The following is a 6,702-nucleotide window of genomic DNA, read 5'->3' on the forward strand; positions in this document are numbered from 1 at the left end:
TTTGTTTCCAAGCCTCAGGGTCCACTTGAGTAACAGAATACATACAAACCACTCTTCTTGTCAAGGCTTTTTTTTTTTTTTTTTTTTTTTTTTTTGTGAAGGCTACTGAAATGCCTTAGTGGAAAATAATTTATTACAATAAGAGACATGTCTCTTTTATTTTGGGTTAGGAGCCTGGCCTTTAGTGCTTGAGCTATCTTTTCAGCCCAAGAGGTATTTCTTGGTATCCATGAAAGAGCACCGTCCTACAACTTTTGATAGAATCAAACCAAGAATACTTCCAGTGTTGCACAAAGGAATACACAAGCAAAGTGAAAGTAGATTGGTATAGCAATCTATTTTTGTTAAAAAATAAAAAATGTATGTGTGACGGTTTATATGTGTTTGTTCCAGGGAGTGGTACCACTAGGAGGTATAGCCTTGTTCGAATAGATGTGTCACCATGGGCATGGGCTTTGATACCCTAGTCCTAGCTGCCTGGAAGTCAATATTCTGCTGCTGCCTTTGGATGAAGATGTAGAACTCTCAGCTCCTCCTGCACCACGCCTGCCTGTATGGTGCCTTGCTCTCACTTTGATACTAATGGACTGAACCTCTGAACCTGTAAGCCAGCCCCAATTAAATGTTGCCCTTATAAAAGTTGTCTTGGTCATGGTGTCAGTTCACAGCAGTAAAACCCTAACTAAGTGTGCAACAACCTAAAGCAGGATAGCGAGCATATCTGACAGGAAGTTCACTTGCTTTTTACTCACACCAGGATGACTCTCTCTGTTCCCCATTGACTGGGGAGCCACCTCACAACCTTTATGATTAACTAGTTTTAAAAGAATTTGTGCAAAGAAATGGAGAAAAATGAGAAGGTAACAGCCTTTTAGTTTACCCAAATTCTTGATTACTTCAGGGCTTTTGCATAAACAACAGTTTTATCCAGTGGTGTGATGGTGAGGCATTAAAACATTTGCCTAAAGGTATTACAAGAAATGTGAGTGGGAGCCTGATAAAAACGTTTGCATCAAAGTCTTAGAAGGTGGACTGGAGAGATGGCTCAGAGGTTAAGAGCACTGTCTGCTTTTCCAGAGGTTCTGAGTTCAATTCCCAGCAACCACATGGTGGCTAACAGTCATCTGTAATGAGATATGGTGCCCTCTTTTGGCCTGCAGGCATACATGCAGGCAGAACGCTGTATACATAGTAAATAAATTTTTTTTTTTTTTAAAGTCTTACAAGGTGAGGAGATAAAAAGATTTGAAGCCTTTGTCATAAAACTTTTACACTGTTTGACAGAAAAGACTAATTAATAGGTCATATTAACCGTGAAACCAATATTTACTGGGTGTTCATTTTGAACCATGTACTGTAATAAGGATGATTAATAACTGAAACATGTGCCTTTAGGCACTTACTTTCTGGTGGAGACAGAAAACACACAAGCATAATGTTAGGTGGTAAAAAGTACTAAGAAGAGCCGGGCGTGGTGGCGCACACCTTTAATCCCAGCACTCGGGAGGCAGAGGCAGGCGGATTTCTGAGTTCGAGGCCAGCCTGGGCTACAGAGAGAGATCCTGGCTCGAAAAACCAAAAAAAAAAAAAAAAAAAAAAAGTACTAAGAAGAAGGAAAAGGAGGAGAGGATGAGGAAGAAGAGGAAGAGGAGAAGAGGAGGAGTTGAGCCCTAGAAGTCTAGAAAATAGCCTGTAAATAGAATAATTACCATGTAAAATGTATTTTGAACCTTTATTATCTTCTAAGGAATGGTTTATTGTCACTTATGATCATCTAACTAGATAAATCTTGACGGACATAATGCTTTGCTGTTATACGGGTAAGAAAATAGTTTGACAGCATCAGAGGTCTTATTGCTTCCCTCTGCAAATGGCAGGAAAAGTCTAGAGAAGCTGTTACTGAAGAGATTAACTATATGGAACATAGATGGAGGATGGGCACTTTAATCTTCAGACACCTGATTTGAGTAGCTCACAAACAGGATCTCTGTTTAGCTCCTTCAATCTTTCCTACAGCCTTTGTTACAGCAGAGAAGGAATTTATAGCACAGTAATTGAACCTTATTCTTTGTAAAGAAAGTAGGGCTTTGTTTTTAGTCCCTATTTTCCTTTCTCACTTTTGTGGCTTCTATTGTCATATTAGTTATTTTGAAACAGGGAATTAAACAGCTCACATTATGAAGAAGATAGGCTTTTTTTTTTTTCCTGTGGGGCAACCGTGCCATCGGACAGAAGACCCGGTAAGGTTGAATAGGCCCAAACCCTGGGGAATCTCAGAATTGAGAACAGCGCTGCGCAGGCATGGTGGGGCCAGATCCCTGCCAAGCTCTACTTCTGCTGGGACACTTAATCGTGACACCCTATTGAGAGGGCCATGACAATCAGTCACATAGGGACAACACCTGAAGTCCTTCCCCATGAAAATAGAGCACTCTCAACATCTCAAACAGAGCCAATGGGAAGCATGAGTTATCTCACCAAGAATCGACTGAGAGAGGCTGTTTTATTGAGCTGTTAAACTCTGGGGAAGGGTTTTCTCTCCTGAAGCATTTGTTGCTGGACTTTGGATTCACCCAGCAGGCAGGTGATTCATGCCCCTGCTGCCACTGCTCTGACTCCTGGGCTGGGCTGTTCACTGTTGCAGCTCCAGCTGTAGTTCTCTGCTGTGACCTGTCACCACTGCTGCCAATGACATTGGCACTGCTATGGTATCAAGAGTCCCTGGCTACATATCCTGCAAGGTCTTCTTTTCAAAGAGCTGTAACACTTTGGCCATTTCGGCCAGGTTAGAGAACCTAAGGAACCTGAGAAATCTTTTGTTCTGGCCAGACCAGAGATCCTTGGAAATTATCCCTTGGTTCCATCAAGAGTAACACCTGGAGACCCTTATTATGGACTGTGGTCTGCCTCCCCTGAGTGGCCACAACACTCTCAGAGGCAAGGCAGACTCTTACCATTGTGGAGAGGTTCAGGGTTTAAACAAATGACAGAAAAGGAAGGAAGGAAGGAAGGAAGGAAGGAAGGAAGGAAGGAAGGAAGGAAGGAAGGAAGGAGGAAAAAGAAAGAAAGAAGAAGAAAGAAAGAAAAGAAGGAAAAATAAATGACTAATAATGCAAACAAAAGCTGATGAAGGCTAGAATTGAGGTAACAGAGGTGCTTTGATCATAAAAAGAGAAAGAGATATAAGAAATGTTCTGGTGGGGTGTGGGGGAAAGGGATGTCTTGGCAGGCCCATGCCAAGGCATCCCTTCTCCCCGAGGGACCAGCCACATGACGGTATAGTATAGAATAGAGTTTATTTAGGGCAAGGGGAGGGGAGTTAAGAGAGTAGTAGAGGCAGAGAAAGGCAGAGAAAAGGAGAGAGTAGAGAAGTGGAGGCCAGCCATGACCACGTGGAGAGAGGGAAGAAAAGAATGGGGGGAGGGGGGAGCAAGGGGCAAGAGGCAAAAGTATGAGAGTAAGAGAGGCAAGAGAGAGAGAGAGAGAGGAGGGGGCAAGCAGCCCCATTTACATTGGGCCAGGCCTACCTGGCTGCTGCCAGGTAACTGTGAGGGTGGAGTCCAGACAGAATACCAACATTTCCCCATTTTGGTTTAGTTAAAAAAAGAAAAAATTAGAAAGAAGTGATGGTGAAGCAGGAATAGGGTCCTCGTGATATCTGACTGCTTCATGCTGACATGGGGGCAGCATGTCTCTGGGGAACCCAGAGAGACATGGGTATGGGGGATGTTTGTCCATTCTTAGGAGAGTTGGCTGTTTCCTTGCTATCCAGGGTCTGTGGAGCCATCCCAGGATAAGTCAGAAGGAACAGATCCAGTAGGAGCATATATGTCTGTGAGAGGAGATTAGAGCCTCTGGAGGTTGCTTCTCTGGAGCTGTCCTGGGGGTAGTAAGCGCCTGGACTTGACAAGATGTTGAAATACATTATTATAGGTAGAGAATAGGATTAAGTACATTTGGGAGAAAGAAAAAAAATTTCTTAAGATGTACAATTGAAACTCAGAGGAATCCCACCCTTTGGAATAGGTAGCAAGTGGGAACTCTGGGCAGATGTTCTTATCTAGATGGAGGCTGTTTGGTCCATGAGAGGTAGGTGAGTGGGTTTCCTGTAGCTTATAAGTTTATAAAAGAGATAACATGAGTTAGCAACATGAGCAGTCTTTAAGATGAGCCCTTTGTGGAGCAGAAGGAACAAGTTTAAAAAGTTGGATTGTATAGTGTAATGTCTTATAAGAGTTAGGCAAATTTATAGGAACTCAGATAATATTAGAACAGTGGCATAGCAAGAAGAGGAAATATGAAGCATTTAATTAATGGAAACAGAGTTTAGGTAAAGGGATAACAGATTATATCTGTGAAAGCTTTCTTCTAGCTGTCAATATACTCAGAAGTCTGAGAAAGAATAAACAGTAGTCTCTCAGTGATATATCAGTTGTATATTATTTTTTAAAAAATGACAGAGTCCACTAGCTAACAGTTCTCTGTGGTCTGCATGGTCTCTTTGGTAACTTGGGCAACCAGTCTGCGTTTCAAGTGCAGAAGACGCAGGGCGTTTTCTCTGTGAAATGGATACGAGTGACATGAGAAATGGCTTACCTTGGTTTTAGCTAAGTCATTTGACTCAGAGTATCCAGTGTTGTCCACTGTGTATTTCAGTGATTATCATATCACAATCCAGGCAGCGTCCTGTAGCTTTGTCTACATCTTCTGAGACTTCATGGGAGAAACTGTTAGAGGCTTTTGGGAATTCTGTCTGTCATAAAGTTGAAAATTAAACTTCTGACAGGATTGAGCACTATGGTTATAACTGAATAGAATTTAATAGCAGTAGTCAAGACAGGGTAGGAAAGAGAATTTTAGGTAACTTTGACAGGTTGTGTAGGTAGAGAGAAGTATATTTTTGTATTAGCAAAGAAATATTGGGCTAGGACTAGAATAAGAAAGCTGGCAGCAGTGGCATAAGATCGTGGTGACAGAGTTTGTCCTATAACACAAACTGAGTATGCAGACTATGAGAACAGGCCAAGGGTGTGGGAATATAGGTAAGCACTTGTGCCCTTTCGACTGTATAGCACACATAGCAGATGCTGGGTGGCAGCAGCTCTTGCTGGTGGACTTGTGGCCCTCAAGGCCAATGTGTCAGGGCAGAACCATGCTATGGGTCAGCTGTGGGGCGGGGACTTCATACCAGCAGCAAGAAGTCGTGGCCCAGTGCCCAGAGTCTCCGGTGGGCAGGGAAAAGTAAGGGTTCAAAGTTTCATGTTTCCTATCCTAGCAACACGCTTATGACTGCACAGCACCCAAGTCTCAGGCAGAGAGGCAGAGAGTGAGGGAAAGAAGAAGGGAGGAAGAGGCTCTCTTTCATAGTGGGCCAGGCCTATCTGGCTGTTGCCAAGTAACTGTGGGGCGGAGCATACATGGCTGCTGCCCGGTACCTGTGGGGGTGGAGTCCAGACAGAATACCAACAAGAGGAACAGAGAGTTTAATGACAAATACATTGCTAATAACTGAATAAACTGGATAAGTGTATGTGTGTGGAGGGAGTTACACTGAGTAATCACTGTGTTCTGAATGCAGTGAATTGATGTGGGGGATTATACTATTAATTTAGAGAAAGGATACAGAAAAATGGTAGAGATGACACGGGACTACATAAATACAAAATGAGTTCACTGCTTCTTAGTGCTAAGGCAAATGAGAAGACTTGAATTATGAATTCCAATACTAGTATGCACCTAATTTTTATTATAGGCTACTACTTGATTCTTTTTTTCCCCTAAAGATTTATTTATTTATTATATGTAAATACACTGTAGCTATCTTCAGAAAACCCAGAAGAGGGCATCAGATCTCAGTATGGGTGGTTGTGAGCCACCATGTGGTTGCTGGGATTTGAACTCAGGACCTCTGGAAGAGCAGTCAGTGCTCTCAACTGCTGAGCCATCTCTCTAGCCCTACTACTTGGTTCTTTAGGGTAGAATAAAACCCCATTTTGTGTATACCACATATTCATTAACCATTCATCTGTAGATAGACAAGTAAGCTGATTCTGTAATTTGCTATTGTGAGTAGTGCTACAGAAAACACAGATACAGTAGTATCTTTTTTGCGGCATGTTGCTTTAGAATCCGTAACCATAGCCATTCTGACTGGGGTCTTAGACTCCTTACAGGTTGGAAAAACACAGCAGGAAGCTGTGGAAACGCAGCTGCTTGTCTGTCCCTTTGAAAGGCTATTCATTTGTGTTTTTAAAGAAGTGGAAAAACACTAGGTTGTTGGGCTTAGACTAGGTTGGGGACCTCTTCCCTTAAAGAGAGCCTTAACAGGGAGGATAGTACACCTTGTGCAAAGGGCAAGGTGGGTGTACTGGGAAAAGAATAGAGAGGAGGTGGTTTGAATCTTTGACCACTGCGGCTTTTGTTGAGGTGAGCACAGAAACTCTGCTCTTTATGCTGTGACCTTGGGTATGAAAGCTGTGCTTTTCCTCTTCCCAGGCCGACTGAGGAAGAAATAAATGTCACATCCTATTACTTTAGCTTTAGCTTCGTACTCAGTTAAAGGCTTTGATGGTTGTCCCCCGCCTCCACCACCACTAGGACAGGTGAGGTTTCCTCTTTTCTTTCCCCTTCCTTCCTTCCTTCCTTCCTTCCTTCCTTCCTTCCTTCCTTCCTTCCTTCCTTCCTTCCTTCCTCCCTCTTCCC

This window comes from Mus caroli, chromosome 14 (genome assembly GCF_900094665.2).
Source record: "Mus caroli chromosome 14, CAROLI_EIJ_v1.1, whole genome shotgun sequence".
Taxonomy (NCBI): Eukaryota; Metazoa; Chordata; class Mammalia; order Rodentia; family Muridae; genus Mus; species Mus caroli.